The 23192-nt window shown below is 35.8% G+C and overlaps 1 pseudogene across 1 annotated transcript; it reads right to left on the bottom strand.

Annotated features, from left to right (window-relative positions):
* Nucleotides 1-6974: 6974 nt before the first annotated feature.
* Nucleotides 6975-9739, bottom strand: LOC145954098 (cytochrome P450 82A4-like; annotated as a pseudogene). Its single transcript, XR_014431264.1, has 2 exons — nt 8810-9739; nt 6975-7745 (listed from the first exon to the last, which is right to left on the bottom strand). The product of XR_014431264.1 is annotated as a cytochrome P450 82A4-like (transcript).
* Nucleotides 9740-23192: the final 13453 nt, after the last annotated feature.

Genomic DNA, 23192 nt, shown 5'->3' with positions numbered 1-23192 from the left:
GAAAATTTTTATACAGAGGAAGAAAGTGAAATTTTAGAGAGAGAAAGACAAGAGAGAGAGAGAGAGAGAGAGAGAGAAAGAAAGAGAAAGAAAGAGAGAGAGAAAGGAAGAGGGAATCTAGAGGAGGAGGCTCTGCCTAAGTTCCAGCTCCGCTTATCCAGGTAAGGGGGGAGTGAGAACCTCGCTCAGGGGTGTGGGGATAATTGTTGGATAGTTGTTTGTCGGATTGGCCCCCAATCCCTTGCCGTTGTTCTGTCTGATTTTCTATTTACTCTATTTTGTTCTTTGTTGAAGATGCCGTTGTTCTGTTTGATTTTCTATTTACTTTACTTTGTTCTTTGTTGAAGGTGCCGTTGTTCTGTCCGATTTTCTATTTATTCTACTTTGTTTTTGTTGAAAGTGCCGTTGTTCTGTCTGATTTTCTATTTACTCTACCTTTTTCTTTGTTGAAGTAATAAATGAATATGAAATTAATGTTAATAATACATGAGTTTTAATATGAATAAGAATGCTCTCTGAATCTCTGTGAGTACCTATGCGGACCTTATGAGGAGTATTGATGACATGACCATGTGAAATATGGACAAATGACATGAGACCTAAGAATTGACTATTGAGACAAACTATGATTATGAGACTATGACAAATGAGGACATGATGTACTAACTGAAATTCTGTAATAAGTTAAATGTTGAGTTCATGAAATAATGAATGTATGACATGCATCATATGCATATCTTATTCCAGGTGTGCCACTGAGGCCACATACCAGTGATATAACCAGGTGTACCTTTGGGTCACCAGTGATGTAACCAGGTGTACCTTTGGGTCACCAGTGATGTAACCAGGTGTACCTTTGGGTCACCAGTGATGTAACCAGGTGTACCTTTGGGTCACCAGTGATGTAACCAGGTGTACCTTTGGGTCACCAGTGATGTAACCAGGTGTGCCTTAGGGTCACCAGTGATGATATGTGAAACTTCCTTATGGCGCCACATGCATGCATTTATAAGTCAAGATCATGACATCATTGCATGATAAATGAATATATATGTGATATTGATGATGTATGTGTATTGTTTATAAGTGACTTATATTTGTTGTGTGTGTGGGTGCTATCTAGCCTTTATTTCTGCACCTGAAACTGAGTGAGATGTTTCTCACTCCCTTGTTGCTTTTGTATATGTTTAAATTATGTTGCAGGTGATCAGCATCATGAGGATGTTGGTGATGAGGCTTAAAGGCTTCAATTGGGCATGCTCTGATAGGATGTGACATCGGGGCATAGTTATTTTTAGTTTAATATGTTATTGTTTTAATAACTTTAGTTTCTCTTCTTTGTAATTTCTAACGAAGAGATATCGTAGATAAAGTTTATAATTCAAGGAAATTGTATGTTAAGAATTGTAATTTGAACGTTCTTGATAAAAGACCAGAATGAATATCCTTGTTATATTTTATTACATGATTTGGAAAATATAAATTGATTCCTAACTAGGAGGCACTGCCACCTTTACTGGAGTTAATTTATATTTCCTTTATTATTATTTGTATATATATGATTTCTTGTTTTACACTAAATTGTATTGAAAATCTTAACTTCTTTTCTTTTATAATTTTTACACTGGAGTTATGATTTATGAGTTACGAATGTGAATCTTCTACCTTGTTATATTTGAAATATTTGTCAACTATGAAAGATTTTATTTACCCAAAAAGAAGAAAAGAAATATTTTATTGTTACATTTGTTGTATATTAATAATGGGGTAGAGGGTGTCACAATTTTTACATCGTTTGTACCTAAACCGATGTAGAATTGACGATGTTGAACAATCACTTTCTAGTAGTGTTAATTATTTATGATGAAATAGTTCATGAATGTTATACAATGAGATTATATAATTTGGCATGTTGAATATATATATATATATATATATATATATATGTATATATATATATGTATGTATGTATGATCTTAACACTTACAAACTGACATATTAAGAATGAGAAAGATCCTTAGTACATGGATCTTGTGGAATTTATATTTGAAATCTTGTACCTTAATGCTCTAAATGACTTGAAAGTTGGTTAGGTAAAGATGTGAGAAGTTATGATTTGGTATGCCAAAGATTAAAGTGTGAACCTAATAAGGTCTAAGGGATTACGATGTGAGTGTGGGAGTCACAAAATGGATAGGATCTCAATATGTGTCGAGATAAACAATGCTAACTCACATATAATCTTGATTGCTTAATAATCTATGATGAGTGGAGGATGCATCTCTTGTGGTAGTATCTCATTGTGGTTATGCATAACATGAATATGTTATTAGTATGAACATTTGTATGATGTTTAACTTCTGATTTTGGTGTCAAGGTATCATGGTTTTGGATCAGAGATGCATTTTTCGTCACTTCTGTAGACACCTAATTTCGTCCAAGACGCTTATATCAAGAAGAAGACTAAGTAGACTAGTACATATAGGACCTAAAAAGTCCAAACTGATGTGGAAATAAACCTAGAATACCCTAAAGCATCAAAAAGGCATGAGTGGTAGTTTTCGTAGCCTAGAATAAGCTATTCTGGAACAAGAACGAGCTGTTCTGAACTACCAAAAATGACTAGAAATCCTAGGTCAGAACACCCCATTTTGACCTAGTTTGTTACATGTACATTCAAATTCAAAATGGACCGTTCTGATTTCAGAACGGGCTGTTCCAAATTTGAATTTTTACTATAACAAAATCCTCCAAAATGGCCTATTTTGATATCAAAACAGCCCGTTCTAGTGGATTTTCGTGACTATAAATGTAAGCCTTGTGATGGAAACTTGTTTTGGAACTAGATTGATGTTGATTCCTCTTCAAGCTTCTCCCAAGACCTTTGGATCCTTGGTTCTCCTTAAGCTTCCCCAAAGCTTCCAATGGAGGAAGAAGCTTGGGGAGCAAGCTAAGTTAGAAGCTTGTAGCACAAGCTATCCAAGTGTGTAGAAGAAGCCAAGCAATTTTGGGCAAGGAGATGAGCTAGGTGGCCAGGGGTTTTTTCCTTCACTAAGTCCAATCCAAAAATCTTGGAATTGGTTTAGTTAGGTTCACTAAATGATGGTGAGACCTAGCTAAATCAATTCCTTGGAAAAAAATGGAGGAAAACAAGCCCAATATATAAAATTTAGCCTAGACCCACCTCTGGTCCCAATTACTAGTTACACCTACACACCTTACTATTTGTCACCCCACTTCTACTACTAAAAATATGAAAATCAATGACCCTTAATTAATACAAGTTTAAATGGAGCAAAAGTCTCCAAGTAACATACCCTAAAGGCACAATGATCTTCAAGTGTTAGCCCTCCTATATATGGATCAACCTTCATCCTTTTTGGTCTTACCTCTTCCAAAGGGATCCTTGGGGATTAGATTTCCATCACCTTGTGCACAGTGCTCTGAAACCAAAAATACGGATTGGAAAAATTGTTTATTAAAAGTCTTGATAGCTCAAAATTCTCTCTCTCATATTCTTCTTGTATTTCTTAAGTTTTGTGAGGTAATTGTAATGCGAAAGGCTGCAAAAACACGCCTATAATCCAACATTGGAAGGATATTCTATAAAAGCTCGCTTCAAAGGTATTTTTATTAATTATTTCTCTTTCCTCTATTCATTTAAATTGTTTTATTCATATATTATTGCCATGAATATCTAATCACCATGTAGATCAAAATCTTTTCAAATATTTGGGGTTTAAACTCCTATTTTTTATATCAATTATTTTCTGAATATATGTTATAATAAAATATATTATTTATCATGTTAAAAATTAAGTATTCTATTGTTTTTTGTGTTTTATGTTGTAAAATGTTTTTTTTAAATATTTATTTTTGAAATATATTTTTCTTTTAAAAAAAATACATCTGAGTGTAACTTGCTAACTTAATTTTTCTTAAAAATAAATGGATGTAAGTTATCAAATGTATATGAGGTTTGTTAAAATACATCTTCTCTTTTAAAAAGAGTATATTAACAAGTTATAACTGTTTAGGGTTTATCCAAGTTCATATTATACTTTTTAAAAAAAACAAAATTTTAATGTGAAAAATGAATGGTTAAATAATTGTTTTGTTACTTATATAAAAAAAATACTTTTGAAGATGTTGAAAATGAAAAAAACTATTCAATATTTTTAGAATATGAAATCTAATAGAGAATAATTAAAATATATATTTTTATTCTAAAAATATAAAATTATATATTTATTATCATAAATTTGTATGTAAATATTATTCCCACTACTTAAAATTTCTGGATCCGTTATTGATTGTAATGCAAATAATATTTAATAAAAGGGGTAAACATTAGAATTATTATTTATTATTATGCTAAAACCGTCGTAGGATACCGAATTAGGGTGTTGTAGACTGCTTAATACTTTGCCTACTCGTAACCGACCCTTAAACTCAATTCTAGCTATAAAGATCATTATTGCAATTTTGAAAACCTTTTCTTTTTTTGATGTTTTAAGTAAAACATCGGTGGCGACTCCTTCAAACTCTTTTAAAACTATTAATTAGGGATTAATCTAGTCTTCAGACATTTCTTAATTGATTAGATTTTCAAAATGGAGGTTAAAATCATCTGAGCTAAATAGGAATTTTTTGGATTCTAACAACTTCCCAAAGGTTTTGTTGGTGGTCGAAAGCTGGCCAATAGTGAGTGTGGATCCATACGAAAAATTTGAGATTAGGGGGAGGGGTTGAGCCTTGAACCTAGATGGGGTAGTTGTGGTTGTGAAGGGAGGAGGGGGGGGGGGGAGCAGTCTTGAGTACTTAGTTGGGGTTGTTTTGAGGAACCTTGTTGAGGTTGACATTAAAGTCTTGGTAACATAGTTTAACTCTCAAGTTTTCTCCTATATGTTTCTGTGTGTTGTTGTGTGCTAGAGTGAGAAAAGTTATCAACTCGTCCTAAAGAGATAAGGATCAAAGTACAAATACCTTACTCCATATGTTTTCCATTTTTTTGTATATCGTTCATTATTCGAAGATGGAATTAGGCCAATATAGTGGAGTCTATGCCTATTTGATGACTTGGTTGCCTATGCTACGAGATGCCTATGCTACGACAATGAAGGAAAGAACTTATTATAGGAGTTTAGGAGACTACTCTATAGGGTTAATAGCGATCCTTTTATGTGGGAACCCTACATATCATGTACTAGTTTCGTTATTTGTATTTTTGTTTCAAGATGATTATTGATGTGTTAAATTCTTTTAATTAATGAAAAGGCTAAAGCAAACTTATCTTTATATATATATTTTTTTGTAGCAAGTTATTTATGGAAAACAAAATTCACTAGTTTTATTAAATATAGAATAGAATAACTTAAATTAAACTAGTTAACATGGGGTTAGGTACTCCTAGGTTCGATTTTCATTTATGTTACAATAAAGTTTGAATAGAGGAAACCATATTCTATAAGTGCATATTAGTCCTTGATTCTCAGTTTTTGGATAATGCATGTACCATGTCCATGGATTAAAATTAAAAAGTCAAATGTAATAAAGTGATACACTTTACCTTACTCACAATTGGCATGATATCTCACTGTCTCAATCAATTTCGTCAAGCTTCAATTATTACACAACAAACTTCTTTTTGGATTCTAAAATACATAAAGGAACATTTGGTAAAAGGTTGTTCTTTTCTTCTACTATAGACTTTTTTCTAAACAGGCTCACTAACTTATATTGGAGTATATGCCCTTGTTGGTCCATTATATTATTGGATTCTATTTTTAGGGTTTAAGGTGTAACAATCGTTTCCTGATCATCCTCTGAAGCGAAATATCAAGCACTTGTCCATGAAGCTTGAAAGGCTAAATAGATTGTGTTTTCATGATTTACACATGTACTTTGTTCTAGTCTAGTAGTGATATATTATGATAACTAATTTTCCTTGTATGTTGTAGTTAACACTATGTTTCATAAAAGAATGAAACACATCTAGATCAATTACCATATTGTGAGGGTTCCAAATGGTGTCCTTCACTTACTCTCAATCCAATTTAAGTCCAAAGTTTTAGACATTTAAATTTATAAATTAAGCCATGTGCACCCAATCCATTTCAGACATGTTTTTCCATGCTTGGGATAATGGATATACACATTCTAGCTTTTGGGGGCATGTCAAATACAATATAGCTTTGCTTCAGTGTATATAGGTTTCAATTGGTTAATTAGTGAGTTAAAATATGGTTTATTGGTGTTTTCTTTTTGTTAGTTATTAACTCATCTTTCTTGTATATAAACATGTATTTTCCTTTCTGACATTTACTGAGAATAATTCTCGATATTTACTTGTTGAGAGTTCTTTTTTCTCTCAATATTCAAATTAAATAGTTGCTTTTCTGCACCACATGTGATGTAATGCGCCATGTATATAACAAAATATTTGTGCATAATAACAATTTTCTCTCTCTGGTAGCTAGGTATAAAATAAGGACTCACGTTACTCATATGGTTACACTTTTCATACTCATATAGTTATTCTACTCAAACTCTTACTAACTTGAGCATTGAAGTGTTTACAGGTGGTTTTCACTCCTCTATCACTTTGGATCGATGTTATTTTGTTGCAGAACACATTTTCCATCCAAAAAATAATCATACAAATATGATTTTGGTTGAATTGTAAAAATTCAATCTTAATCCAAATTCTATTATGACCGAACAATTCTTAAATAATAAAAATGATCTCTGAATCAATATCAAAAGAAGTAAAAATAAGAAATAATTATACTTATTCTCATTACCACTAGAAGGTCTATACACCATATTCACAAAGCTATTTTCATAAAGTTAAGGAGCTAAATATGTATAAGATAATATTTATAAGAAAATTTTGTATAAGAAATCTTTTAAGAGGTAAATATATATAAGAAATTATAGGAGCTAATTATCGAAAAATAAAGCAGAACAGATGTTCTAGATGGTTAAAAGGAAAGAGCTAATATATATACATAGTTTCGAAATAGTTTATAAGAAAAATTGGATTAACCAAAATAGGTTACATATACTTAAATAATCAACAATATACTAAGATCACATAGCTAATACAATGATCACATGCTTTCATAACAACCAGGAGATAAACGTGGTTTAATAAGAACCTCAAGTGGAGTGGCTTTAGTGTTGGTTAATCCAAATGTTTCAGTCATATCAAGAGGTTCAGTTGACGGAGTTAAGATTTCAAAGGAATGCAGGAAGCTAGCCAGAGTTAAATGAACCATTTGAAGGCCAAAGTATATTCCTGCACAAATTCTTCTCCCACTTCCAAATGGTAATAGCTCAAAATTGTGATGTCCTCTAATGTCAACATCTTTGTGAGTGGTAAGAAATCTTTCTGGCTTGAAATCCAATGGATCTAGCCAAACATTAAGATCTGTGTGGGTCTTCCAAATATTTGTAATTAGACGAGTTCCCTTTTTGACTTTGTAGTTACCTAAAGTGCAATCCTCTATGAATTCACGAGGTGCTGAGAGAGGACCTGGAGGATACAATCTTAAAGTTTCTTTGACTACAGCTTGAAGGTATATTAACTTACTTATATCTGACTCATTTATATGTCTCTCTTTTCCAACTTGGATGTCAAGTTCTGCTTTAGCTTTTTTCAATACAAAAGGATTTCTCAAAATCAAACATATTGCCCATATCAATGCAGTATCAGTTGTGTCAACTCCCCCTGCTATTACTGTCTGTAAATCAAAACAAGAATATTTAAGGTGTTTAAATGGATGCTTAAATCAAGAAACAAAGGAAAAGAATATGATATTTGCATGTTTGAGATTTTGTTGTAGTTTCACATCGTTTGAATCTTTGTACTTGAATTTGAAAAGATTTTAACTTGTAACTATGACATTTGGATTGTTATCACACTAAGATTTATATATTTTACTTTTGTATGTGCTTTTCATGTCTCTTTTCTATTTGAGCGAGAAATATCATGCATTAGAAAGAAAAGATTTTGGTACACGATGTACCAAATTTTTCTTTTCCTTCTTTTTTTTCCTTTATACCAAATGAGATAAAGAATTTTGATATATGCGCAATCCTTCTATTATTTCCTTTTCCTCTGTTTTTTTATGCATTCCAAACAGAGGCTTAAATCCAAATTAAAACCCAAATTAAACACAACATTTTAGTGAGCAAGTTTGGGTGGGGTATGGGGTCCCTCGTGAGCAACATTGGTTGGGAAACAGAAGCTACATTTAATTTGGGTAAAAGTCCAATTTTTGTGAACTTTTTGTTGCCGAGCTCAAACTAAATCATAAATGGATCGGGTTAAAATGACTTGAATTTAATTCATGATCGAAATTTGGAACTCAACCTTATGGAGCAAGTTCGGCAAAGGTTGTACAACCTGATCTATTTTTCCACTTTTGAAACAGACTAGACAAGATACAGAAAAATAGGCAACAGATGAAAAATATCAAAATGAACCAGACAACTTCTAAAACTTCAAATTAGAATAAAATAACTTGTTTTCCCTGTTTCTGACCAAGAGTGAGTCACTGCAGTTTTAAAATTCATTTCAAGAATTATTTCAACATATTTTAGCCAAACAAGTTGTGTTTTTAAATTTAAGTTTAAAATAGAAAAATTGGACACTTATCACCAACGAAAAATGGGAATATTGGACCTTGATTTTCATGTTTAAGTTAACAACATCAATGGTTAATATTGAAGATTTTGTTAACTCCAAATTAAGGTTACTAGGTGCTAACAATCTAATTACAACTACATGAATGAACATACATACCAGTACAGTGGATTTGATCATGGTATCAGCATCGACCCTATCAATTGTCTTTCCATCAAGTATGGAAATCATCACATCCATGAAGTCGAGTTCGATCAACGTTCTCACCCAAAGCCTTGCTTTGCCGATGCTCTTCTAACCACTCACTTAACATACTATCCAATTCCTTGCCAATTTCTTTCATATTCCTCTCTTGGCCACCAAAATCAAACCATCTCAAATAAGGGATACAGTGAATACTCCTACCAGACGCATGAACTCCAACACAGCTTTTATACATCTCTGAGACTTCTCATCATCCATAGTTGTATCACTGAATAATCTCTTTCCAACGACCATTCGAAGAACCATGTTAAATGACAAGTGAGAAAACCAGTGCTTCAGGTTCACCAACGCATAGCCAGACTCATTCTTTTTGCTACACCAAACATTAAAGAGCTCCTTAATCGAATTTTGAACTTCTGAAACACGAATATGCTGTAGTTGCTCCACTCGGCGAACAGAAAGTATCTCTAACGTTGTAATCTTTCTTAGCTCACGCCAATAAGGACCATAGGATGCAAAGCCAAACATGGCGTTGTAGCCCATGTGTTCAATGGCAACGAGCTTGGGGCGAGAGGAAACGACCATGTCGTTTGTGGTGAAGCATTCCTTAGCTATTTCCCAGTTGCTAATCACCAAAGCCTTTTTGGTACCAAGCTTGATGTTGAATATGGGTCCATACTTGTCAGCTAAAGCACCCAAAGTTCTATGTGGTGTTTGTGAGCCACTCAACAGTGGGAGATGACCAAGTATTGGCCATGCACCTGCAACTGTGGGAGCCTCTTTGTTGTGACCAAATTTGAAGGGATAATACAAAAACAAACAGTAGAGGATTAGAGAAAGAACTCCAATAGCGGTGGTGTTTAGGTAATTTAGAACAAAATCCATTTTAGCTTGTATTGTTCAGTAATACTGCAGAAGTAGTGCAGATTTTTGGTCTTTAAGCAGATCATTCGTTGCTACACAGAGAAAGATAAAGAAAACGTTAGTGATGAATGGCTAGGGTGAATAGCACGTATATAAAATTATAAAGTTTTTCTATCATAAGTTATATGACATAAAGATGACAAATTTGTCCAAAAAGCATTTGTGAAGTTACATATATGGTGCTTATTTACTTTTCTAATATTTTTTAATCTACCTAATATCAGTTTTAAGGAACTGAAGTTAATAAAATTGAATTATGAATATAGATTGGTAAACTAGTCACTACTATAATTTCTTTTATTACATGCGACTTTTTTTGCGATTTTTTTGCAGGAAACGTTGTTCCTATAAATTTTTCTGCGAAATTTTATCTGCAAGTAATACTTTCGTAGATAATATATTTTTCCGAATTTTAAAATTCGAAGAAATTTTCTTGCGAAAAATATTCGCGGGAAAGTTTCCTCCGAATTTTTTTGCAAAAAATTCTGCAGGAATATTTTTTACGAAAATAAATAAATAAATTACTATAAATTCTATCAAAAATTGTTCAACTTTCAAATGCTCACAATGAATTCATCCGAAACATTTGTTTCTGTGATACCCTCTACCCCAACATACATATATCGTAATTAAAAAAAAATTCAATAAAATTCTTCATAAAAAAAAATCTCTAACCACATAAGGGTAAAGAGTTCACATTCATAAACTTAATCCAAATAATATGTCAATAAAATTACAAAGAAATAAAACTGAGTTTTTCAAAATAATTTAATAAGAACAACATCCTAATCTAATTTTATTTACGCCCCAATGTCGCATGTCCTATCAGAGCAAAATCCAACATAGAAGCTTAAGCTTCATCACCAACATCCCCAGCCTCATGCTGATGATCACCTGTATAACAGTCAAAGGAAAGCAACACAAAGAAAAAGGAGCGAGAAACATCTCACTCTGGCTCACAGTGTAGGAATATACACCAAATAGCCAAACACAAACAAAATATGTATAGCATAGATAAATTAATAACAATATCACATCTCACTCATCCAAGACATATCAATTTTTCATATAACAGTAAAATGCACATGTATGGATACGGACTACATTTTATCATGCATGTGGCGCCAGTAACATATCACATGACATATTGTCGCTAGCAATACACGAAGAGTAGTCTAGGAGTACATGCTGAGTCACACCCTCTACGTACTCTCACTAGAAGGACATACTATTAGGGTCTCATCGAGATAGCTAAGCCGCGCAAGATACATCCCATGCACATAATGGGCGAGATTGGGACTTACAAACCGAGTTATCCCCAAGGACCAATCCCCAAAGCTTTTACACTATGGGGCCTTCCCTGGCAGTGTATTCCATATCGTACCCTTAAAAATATTTATGCACATGATGCATGTCAATCAAGACTCAATGCTTTTCTCATATCACATTTTCATGTCTCACACTAGTGGAAAATCAGCATATTACGTCACCCCTTTTACGTCAGAAATACGAAAATCTGACATAAAAAAAACGCAGTGGCATTTTTGTAATTTTCGCGAACTTTTTTACGTCAGACCTGGTAGGGTCTTACGTAAAAAGTCAAATCTACGTCGGAGGTATGTTGTGTCCGACGTAGATTTGACATTTTACGTCGGACCCTACCAGGTCTGACGTAAAAAATGACGCAAATTTGAATAAGAGAGCGCGAGGCACACCGCGTGCATTCACTCTTCATCACTTTTCATTTTTTTCTCTGTAAACCCTCTCCCTCTCCTTTGTTACTGAATCATTTTTTTGTCTTTTGCAGAGAGATGAACTCTTTGTTACTCATTCGCACATTGTTGTTGCTCCTCAGGTATGAATCAAGGTTTCGTTAGCACTTTTCTACTTCGCATTGCTACTCTGGCTATCTATTTTATTCGATTTTTTGGTTGTTCTATTTGTATAGGTAGTGGACGTTTTCTTTTGGGTTGTTCTACGAAGCAGAATGGCTTGTTCTGGAAGCAGAACGGCCTGTTCTCCAAGCAGAACGACCTGTTCTGCTTGGAGAACGGGCCGTTCTGCTTGGAGAACGGGCCGTTCTGCTTGCATTCTTATGTTTTTTTTTTGTTTTTTTACTACTTTTTTTACGTCGGATTTCGTAATGTCTGACATAAATTTACGTCGGTTTTGCAGGTCCGACGTAAAATTTACGTCTCCCGCTTTTACGTCGGTATGTTTGCTGACGTAAAAAGCTCAAAATATCCGACATAATACACTTCTTTTGTACTAGTGTCATTCTCATATAACATTATCACATCTCATTGTCATATCACATTATCACATCATATTCACAATTTTCACAGAGCACTTTAATTCATATCAAAACTCATCTATTTGCGAAATTAAACACATATTCATACATCTCATACAACAAGGAATACAAGACAACAATAAAAAAGCAAAACAGAAAATATTCATATTTTGTCTGTTTCTCATAGGGTTCTCTCAAGTACCCACAGAGCACTTTAATTCATACAATAAACATCTTACTCATATAATTGCCTCTTACAATTACAAATGCATTTCCTTAGGGTTTCCCATAGGAACCTATAGAGATCTCAAAATTATACATTTATATTTAAATATAGGAAAAGTGTGACATCCTTACTAACTCAACACATATATTGTAATAATGTAATTAAAACTAACGAATAAATTTTTCAACGTTGGTAAAAGAGTTCACATAAAATCTTCATAATTATTCTTCAATATCAAAAATAATTAAAAAATAAAGATTATAAAGTAAAACTTAAGAGTTTACAAATTATTTTCTAAATAAAAAGTACAACTCCAAATACATATAAAAATTTATATCCTAGAAATCCTCTGCCTCGATATCACAATATCAGAGCATATCCATAATTCAATTATTGGGATTCTAGATGTCGCTCATAGCCGGATCTTCTTCACCTAAAGCATCCACAAATTATACGGTGAGAAAAGAATACATCTGTATGTAAAGCACATACAAACATACCACAATGTAATCTCATCATAACTCATTACATAATGAAATATTTATAAACATTTCTATATATCATAACTCTATCAATCATACTTCATCTTCACGTCATAATTCGCAATCACACCAATCCATCACAAATCTTGCAATTAACACTATCATTTTCACATTCATAATCCATACAAATCTTACAATTAATACTATGCCAAGGCCACGCCACAACTGAGATAAGTGATACGGGTTAATTGCCTCACTCATCCCACACTATGCCAAGGTCACGCCGTCCTTGTAGCATCACTTACCCAAGGTTCATGCCATCCCTAGTCATTAGTGTGAGGAACCACAATCACATTCATAATCCACACAAATCTTACAATTAACCCTATGTCAAGGCCACACCACATCTGACATAAGTGATACGTGTTAATTGCCTCACTCATCCCACACCATGTCAAGGTCACGCCGTCCTTGTAGCATCACTTACCAAAGGGTCGTGCCATCCCTAGTCGTTAGTGTGAGGCACCACAATCATATCACATTCACATTCAATACAACATCTCACATCATAATTAATTGGACAATTAAGCCATAACATACCATTCGCCACATCATGCTATCAATTCAATACTAAAACGATAGATACAATATGTACACATTTGTGCTAAGACATCACACCACAGTCCATAAGTCAATTCTACATCACATACACAATATAGATAAGTCCACACAAAACAATGATTCACATATCTCTAAAGAAATTCACCATAAATCCACATCTAGATCATCAATTGTTATCATATAATATAATAATAACATTTATAAATTAATATAAAACCCAATTAATTCATCAATTTAATAGAATATTAAATCAAATAGTAAAACATCCAATTTTTTCCAAATTAATCACATATTCATAATCCTAAACACATACAGAATCTCATAATACCAACAATTCTCCAAACAAAAATAATTATAAAATTACTCATAATCCTACGAGCTTTCTCTTCTACCCAATTCCCTCATGTAACTTTGCATACAAATAATCCCCTTTTCCCCCGTACCTTGATAAGCAATAGCTGAAACTAGAGCAAGATCTGGTTGGTCTCCTCCTCTAGGTTCCCCTCGGTCTTTAGAGAGTGTAGAAGAAAAGAAGAGATGTAGAAGAAAGAAGTCAGAAGTCAAAAGTGTCTTTTGGAAGTGCCAAAACACTCTCTTTATAGGCATCAGGAGTCATCGGAACGACTTGTTTCGATTTCAGAACGGCCCGTTCTAGACTCACTTATCTTGTGAAAATCTCACATCTAGAACGACCCATTCTCAAATCAGAACGACCCGTTCTGGGGTTGCAATTTAACCCACAATGACCATATTTGGAACGGCCCGTTCTCATCTTTTGAACGACCCATTCTCCTCTTTGGAATGGCCCGTTCCCAACTAGGGTTATAGGCCATTTTGGTGGTTTGGAACGACCCCTTCCAGTTTGGGAACGCCTCGTTCTGGGCTACCAAAATTAGGTCTTTTTAGTAGTTTGGAACGGCCCGTTCTAGGCTACTAAATCACCCTTATTGGGCTTTGGGCCTTCGTCTAATCTGTGAAAATTGAGGTGTTACAATTCTCCCCCCCCCCTTTATGAAATTTCGTCCCCAAAATTTTCCTGAAAATAGGACTCCTCGCATCTTGCTTTCTAACTCCCATGCAACCTCACTACCTTATTAATGTACGAATCTATCAATTTCTCTAAGGAATATCTATTATCAATAAGGGTAAACTTGGTGAGTCTATCCACTATAACCCAAATAGAATTGAATTTCTTAAGCATCTATAGGCAAATTAAAATTAAAATCTATACTTTCGTAGATAATATATTTTTCCGAATTTTAAAATTCGAAGAAATTTTCTTGCGAAAAATATTCGCGGGAAAGTTTCCTCCGATTTTTTTTGCAAAAAATTCTGCAGGAATATTTTTTACGAAAATAAATAAATAAATTACTATAAATTCTATCAAAAATTGTTCAACTTTCAAATGCTCACAATGAATTCATCCGAAACATTTGTTTCTGTGATACCCTCTACCCCAACATACATATATCGTAATTAAAAAAAAAATTCAATAAAATTCTTCATAAAAAAAAATCTCTAACCACATAAGGGTAAAGAGTTCACATTCATAAACTTAATCCAAATAATATGTCAATAAAATTACAAAGAAATAAAACTGAGTTTTTCAAAATAATTTAATAAGAACAACATCCTAATCTAATTTTATTTACGCCCCAATGTCGCATGTCCTATCAGAGCAAAATCCAACATAGAAGCTTAAGCTTCATCACCAACATCCCCAGCCTCATGCTGATGATCACCTGTATAACAGTCAAAGGAAAGCAACACAAAGAAAAAGGAGCGAGAAACATCTCACTCTGGCTCACAGTGTAGGAATATACACCAAATAGCCAAACACAAACAAAATATGTATAGCATAGATAAATTAATAACAATATCACATCTCACTCATCCAAGACATATCAATTTTTCATATAACAGTAAAATGCACATGTATGGATACGGACTACATTTTATCATGCATGTGGCGCCAGTAACATATCACATGACATATTGTCGCTAGCAATACACGAAGAGTAGTCTAGGAGTACATGCTGAGTCACACCCTCTACGTACTCTCACTAGAAGGACATACTATTAGGGTCTCATCGAGATAGCTAAGCCGCGCAAGATACATCCCATGCACATAATGGGCGAGATTGGGACTTACAAACCGAGTTATCCCCAAGGACCAATCCCCAAAGCTTTTACACTATGGGGCCTTCCCTGGCAGTGTATTCCATATCGTACCCTTAAAAATATTTATGCACATGATGCATGTCAATCAAGACTCAATGCTTTTCTCATATCACATTTTCATGTCTCACACTAGTGGAAAATCAGCATATTACGTCACCCCTTTTACGTCGGAAATACGAAAATCTGACATAAAAAAAACGCAGTGGCATTTTTGTAATTTTCGCGAACTTTTTTACGTCAGACCTGGTAGGGTCTTACGTAAAAAGTCAAATCTACGTCGGAGGTATGTTGTGTCCGACGTAGATTTGACATTTTACGTCGGACCCTACCAGGTCTGACGTAAAAAATGACGCAAATTTGAATAAGAGAGCGCGAGGCACACCGCGTGCATTCACTCTTCATCACTTTTCATTTTTTTCTCTGTAAACCCTCTCCCTCTCCTTTGTTACTGAATCATTTTTTTGTCTTTTGCAGAGAGATGAACTCTTTGTTACTCATTCGCACATTGTTGTTGCTCCTCAGGTATGAATCAAGGTTTCGTTAGCACTTTTCTACTTCGCATTGCTACTCTGGCTATCTATTTTATTCGATTTTTTGGTTGTTCTATTTGTATAGGTAGTGGACGTTTTCTTTTGGGTTGTTCTACGAAGCAGAATGGCTTGTTCTGGAAGCAGAACGGCCTGTTCTCCAAGCAGAACGACCTGTTCTGCTTGGAGAACGGGCCGTTCTGCTTGCATTCTTATGTTTTTTTTTTTGTTTTTTTACTACTTTTTTTACGTCGGATTTCGTAATGTCTGACATAAATTTACGTCGGTTTTGCAGGTCCGACGTAAAATTTACGTCTCCCGCTTTTACGTCGGTATGTTTGCTGACGTAAAAAGCTCAAAATATCCGACATAATACACTTCTTTTGTACTAGTGTCATTCTCATATAACATTATCACATCTCATTGTCATATCACATTATCACATCATATTCACAATTTTCACAGAGCACTTTAATTCATATCAAAACTCATCTATTTGCGAAATTAAACACATATTCATACATCTCATACAACAAGGAATACAAGACAACAATAAAAAAGCAAAACAGAAAATATTCATATTTTGTCTGTTTCTCATAGGGTTCTCTCAAGTACCCACAGAGCACTTTAATTCATACAATAAACATCTTACTCATATAATTGCCTCTTACAATTACAAATGCATTTCCTTAGGGTTTCCCATAGGAACCTATAGAGATCTCAAAATTATACATTTATATTTAAATATAGGAAAAGTGTGACATCCTTACTAACTCAACACATATATTGTAATAATGTAATTAAAACTAACGAATAAATTTTTCAACGTTGGTAAAAGAGTTCACATAAAATCTTCATAATTATTCTTCAATATCAAAAATAATTAAAAAATAAAGATTATAAAGTAAAACTTAAGAGTTTACAAATTATTTTCTAAATAAAAAGTACAACTCCAAATACATATAAAAATTTATATCCTAGAAATCCTCTGCCTCGATATCACAATATCAGAGCATATCCATAATTCAATTATTGGGATTCTAGATGTCGCTCATAGCCGGATCTTCTTCACCTAAAGCATCCACAAATTATACGGTGAGAAAAGAATACATCTGTATGTAAAGCACATACAAACATACCACAATGTAATCTCATCATAACTCATCATAATGAAATATTTATAAACATTTCTATATATCATAACTCTATCAATCATACTTCATCTTCACGTCATAATTCGCAATCACACCAATCCATCACAAATCTTGCAATTAACACTATCATTTTCACATTCATAATCCATACAAATCTTACAATTAATACTATGCCAAGGCCACGCCACAACTGAGATAAGTGATACGGGTTAATTGCCTCACTCATCCCACACTATGCCAAGGTCACGCCGTCCTTGTAGCATCACTTACCCAAGGTTCATGCCATCCCTAGTCATTAGTGTGAGGAACCACAATCACATTCATAATCCACACAAATCTTACAATTAACCCTATGTCAAGGCCACACCACATCTGACATAAGTGATACGTGTTAATTGCCTCACTCATCCCACACCATGTCAAGGTCACGCCGTCCTTGTAGCATCACTTACCAAAGGGTCGTGCCATCCCTAGTCGTTAGTGTGAGGCACCACAATCATATCACATTCACATTCAATACAACATCTCACATCATAATTAATTGGACAATTAAGCCATAACATACCATTCGCCACATCATGCTATCAATTCAATACTAAAACGATAGATACAATATGTACACATTTGTGCTAAGACATCACACCACAGTCCATAAGTCAATTCTACATCACATACACAATATAGATAAGTCCACACAAAACAATGATTCACATATCTCTAAAGAAATTCACCATAAATCCACATCTAGATCATCAATTGTTATCATATAATATAATAATAACATTTATAAATTAATATAAAACCCAATTAATTCATCAATTTAATAGAATATTAAATCAAATAGTAAAACATCCAATTTTTTCCAAATTAATCACATATTCATAATCCTAAACACATACAGAATCTCATAATACCAACAATTCTCCAAACAAAAATAATTATAAAATTACTCATAATCCTACGAGCTTTCTCTTCTACCCAATTCCCTCATGTAACTTTGCATACAAATAATCCCCTTTTCCCCCGTACCTTGATAAGCAATAGCTGAAACTAGAGCAAGATCTGGTTGGTCTCCTCCTCTAGGTTCCCCTCGGTCTTTAGAGAGTGTAGAAGAAAAGAAGAGATGTAGAAGAAAGAAGTCAGAAGTCAAAAGTGTCTTTTGGAAGTGCCAAAACACTCTCTTTATAGGCATCAGGAGTCATCGGAACGACTTGTTTCGATTTCAGAACGGCCCGTTCTAGACTCACTTATCTTGTGAAAATCTCACATCTAGAACGACCCATTCTCAAATCAGAACGACCCGTTCTGGGGTTGCAATTTAACCCACAATGACCATATTTGGAACGGCCCGTTCTCATCTTTTGAACGACCCATTCTCCTCTTTGGAATGGCCCGTTTCCAACTAGGGTTATAGGCCATTTTGGTGGTTTGGAACGACCCCTTCCAGTTTGGGAACGCCTCGTTCTGGGCTACCAAAATTAGGTCTTTTTAGTAGTTTGGAACGGCCCGTTCTAGGCTACTAAATCACCCTTATTGGGCTTTGGGCCTTCGTCTAATCTGTGAAAATTGAGGTGTTACAATTCTCCCCCCCTTTATGAAATTTCGTCCCCAAAATTTTCCTGAAAATAGGACTCCTCGCATCTTGCTTTCTAACTCCCATGCAACCTCACTACCTTATTAATGTACGAATCTATCAATTTCTCTAAGGAATATCTATTATCAATAAGGGTAAACTTGGTGAGTCTATCCACTATAACCCAAATAGAATTGAATTTCTTAAGCATCTATAGGCAAACCTACAATCAAGGTTTATCTACACACCATCTCACTTCCAAAATGGGACGTCTAAAGGCTGCAAAACTCCTAAAGACTTCTAGCATACTAAACACGAGTACACAAATTACTCTACATCTTTCTTCACCTTAAACCTCCACGCTTCCGATGCACCACTCTGATACATTTTAGTAGCTCCTAAAATGAATGTTAAGAGTACTTTTATGTCCTTCCTTTAAGATCATCTTCCTTAATTCGGGATTACTAGGCACATAGATTCTATCCTCGAACCCCTAAAACACCATCAACCTCTACTCGTAAGGGCTATTTATACCCCTACCAATCCTCTCCACTTGGTTCACTAAGAAAAGATCTAACTCCTAGGCTTCTCTAATTTCATCCATTAATTCACTAGTCGCTTTCAATGTAACAACCCATGTGACACCCTTCTACCCCATAATAAATAAGTAACCACAATAAGAATAATTCAATAAATATAACATCAAGAAGGGTCCACATATTTTTATAAAAACTCATAGGTTCACAAGTCTTGAAATAAATAGAAATAATAATAATAATAATAATAATAAAGTTTTACTCTTAAAAGAAAATTATCAAGGTCTCTCTAAAAAAAAAGAAAGGAATCCAAAATTTACAAATATAAGGTGAATATAAAACTCTTAAAAATAAGTCTCCTCAAACGACAAATAACAATTCATAACTAAAACATCCTAAATTCATGCCCCAATGTCACATCCTATCAGAGCAGAACCCTTTCCCTTTAGAACTCAACACTATGAGTGCCTTCATCTTCACCTAAAAGAAAACCACATAAAAACAGGACGGTGAGAGATAGATAACATCATATATGAACATAGAGCTACCCAATTCCCACCCCACACCGTGCACCAAAATATCATCATTAAATATAAACAACAAATACATCTCATATAATTACCAAACATCATTTTTTCAATCATACAAACTTTCATACACATGCTCACTATATGCTCATGCACATCTCCTCTCCTAAGAGTCTCAACTTGGCACTCCTCACTGTCGCCACCGGCCCGAAACGGGCTTTCGGCATTCGCGAAGGATGGTTGGACTCGTTTATTTGTTTAAAAATATGGATTGCTAGAATGACTTATTCTCAAACTGAGACCTCGTCAAACGAGCAATTTTATTAAAAGGCTCACCAATCCATGTTAATCCCAAGCGGGACCCTCCATGGATTAGCGGTTTTCATAAAAAGGAAGGGTTCATGGAGTCGCCACCAATGTTTTACTCAAAACATTGGAAAAAGAAGTTTAAGGCAATCGATTCAAAAATCGACTTCAGCCATTACAACCAGAGTCGGGTAAGGGAGTCGGTTACGCGTGGGGAAGGTGTTAGCACCCCACAGCGCCCCTTTCGGGTTCCCTATGACAGATTATTTCTAAAAATAATAGTGCGAAATTACTAAATTACCCCTATTTATTCTAAACAATTATAACTTAACTATCTACATGATGACAGTTAAATATACACACAGAAAGCAGTAAAAGGAAGGACTTAAGAGGAAACCTTTGAAGCGTGCTTTTATATTCAAGTAAAACTGGGAAGCTTTTTGGCGTTCCCTCGCTTTACAAGCCCGCTCGCTCCCTCCTAGAAAATTTTAACTATGGAAATCCGGAGGATTTCCCTTCGACTAGGTTCGAGCCTCAAGCAAATGGCTCGTGGCTCAAGAACTTCGTCGGATTGACTCTCAGAGCGATTTCTAGGGCAGAACACTGCTCAAACACCCCAGAACACTCAAGGAGAGAGTCAAAACTGTGTGAAAAAGTGTAGAATGACGTTGAAATGACGCCATATTTATAGGGATGAGGCGCAATACGGCCCCTGGGTCCAATACGGCCCGTATTGAAGTTTTGAACTTCAATACGGCCGTATTGAATTCAGTACGGCCGTATTGAAGTTCAAAGACTTCAATACGGGCGTACTGAGTTCGCTGCGGCCGTATTGTAGTTCGAAATGCTCAATACGGCCGTACTGAACCTCTGGGAGGCCGTATTGAGCTTCATTCCTCCCACTTTTCTTATTTTAGCTATCCTAAGACCTCTAGACCTATAGAGAACCCTCCTTGGGCCTTCTGGAAGTCCTTCTGGCTGATCTTCCTTCAGTCTTCAAGAGTCTTCAAGCTTTATTTCCGACCCGGACAATTTTAGGGGTCTACAGCTGCCCCCCCTTTACTTAGTCGGACGGCCTTTTGGTGTACCGGCTGACAAGTAAAGGAGTTGACCCAATTGTCCGGGTGATGTGCCAACCTTCTGACTTGTAGCGTCTTCCGGTGGAAAATTGTTGAGTAGCCTCTCCAGGTTGTTGCATACCTTAGCGCTTCTGACAACCTCGGTAGCTAAGTTTACCCTCTCCAGGGTCAACTTCACTCGACGCCCGAGCCGGAAGTTGAACACCAACGTGCCTCTGACGATGCTGATGGTTGAGTACTGTCTCTCCAGAACTTGAGTACCGTCTCTCCAGACCTTGAGTACCGTCTCTCCAGACTTTGAGTACCGTCTCTCCAGACTTTGAGTACCGTCTCTCCAGACCTTGAGTACCGTCTCTCCAGACTTTGAGTACCGTCTCTCCAGACTTTGAGTACCGTCTCTCCAGACTTTGAGTACCGTCTCTCCAGACTTTGAGTACCGTCTCTCCAGACTTTGAGTACCGTCTCTCCAGACTTTGAGTACCGTCTCTCCAGACTTCGAGTACCGTCTCTCCAGACTTCGAGTACCGTCTCTCCAGACTTCGAGTACCGTCTCTCTAGACTTTGAGTACCGTCTCTCCAGACTTTGAGTACCGTCTCTCCAGACTTCGAGTACCGTCTCTCCAGACTTCGAGTACCGTCTCTCCAGACTTCGAGTACCGTCTCTCCAGACTCTGAGTACCGTCTCTCCAGACTCTGAGTATCGTCTCTCCAGACTCTGAGTACCGTCTCTCCAGACTTTGAGTACCGTCTCTCCAGACTTTGAGTACCGTCTCTCCAGACTTTGAGTACCGTCTCTCCAGACTTTGAGTACCGTCTCTCCAGACTTTGAGTACCGTCTCTCCAGACTTTGAGTACCGTCTCTCCAGACTTTGAGTACCGTCTCTCCAGACTTTGAGTACCGTCTCTCCAGACCTTGAGTACCGTCTCTCCAGACTTTGAGTACCGTCTCTCCAGACTTTGAGTACCGTCTCTCCAGACTTTGAGTACCGTCTCTCCAGACTTTGAGTACTGTCTCTCCAGACTTTGCTTCGGTTGTCTCTGACGACCTAGGCAATTGAGTTTTCCCTTTCCAGGGTCTGCGTCCGTGTCTTCTGATCACTTCGGCAATGCGAGTTTACCCTCTCCAGGGATCTGATATGATTTTTTTTGTCTCCACAGTCCACTATGCTGCTTCGATGGTTTTTCTGATTTTGTGCCACTGAGGGCTGGATAACGCAGGGATCCGTCTAGGGGATGTGCAGTCATTCATAGGTTCTTGTGCCCCAACTTGCATTTACATAGTTGGTACCCATGGGGAATTTTTGACTCCTTGGGGTGCAGACACGGGTGCTCTTCTTGAATTGAGCGATGCCTTATGTTTGGCTGACGTCCTTTTGACGTAAGTGGAGTATCCCGGTTGTCCTTATTCGGGTGACTCTTTTGATTTTTCAATTTTGTTGCCTCTGTGTAGGCTATCATCCGCTGGGGGATTTTGTCGTTTTGTTGTGATTAGCCTCTTCTGTTAGGCAGATCATCTTGACGCTTGATGTTTGGGATGAGAGCCGGATTCCACTTGGGGAATGATTATTGATCTTTTTTGGATTTTCTCTTTTTGAAGGAGTGCCTCTGAGTAGGCGAATTATCTTGATGTTCGGTGTTCGGCTTAGTGCCGGATTTCGCTTGGGGAATGGTTATTGATCTTTTTGATTTTTCTCTTTTTTAAAGGAGTGCCTCTGAGTAGGCGAATGATCTTGATGTTCAATGTTCGGCTGAGTGCCGGATTCCGCTTGGGGAATGGTTATTGATGTTTTTGATTTTTTCTCTTTTTGAAAGGGTGCCTCTGAGTAGGCGAATGGGGATTTAAAGTTTATATATCCCAGAGTATTATTTAGGAAGCCTCTGCAGGCTTAGCCTCACTCAGCGCTTGAGT

Source organism: Cajanus cajan, chromosome 2 (genome assembly GCF_000230855.2).
Source record: "Cajanus cajan strain Asha chromosome 2, NIPB_CcT2T_4, whole genome shotgun sequence".
Classification (NCBI taxonomy): domain Eukaryota; kingdom Viridiplantae; phylum Streptophyta; class Magnoliopsida; order Fabales; family Fabaceae; genus Cajanus; species Cajanus cajan.
Note: the sequence above shows the minus strand (reverse complement) of the source record. Positions and strands in the feature narration are given on the sequence as shown.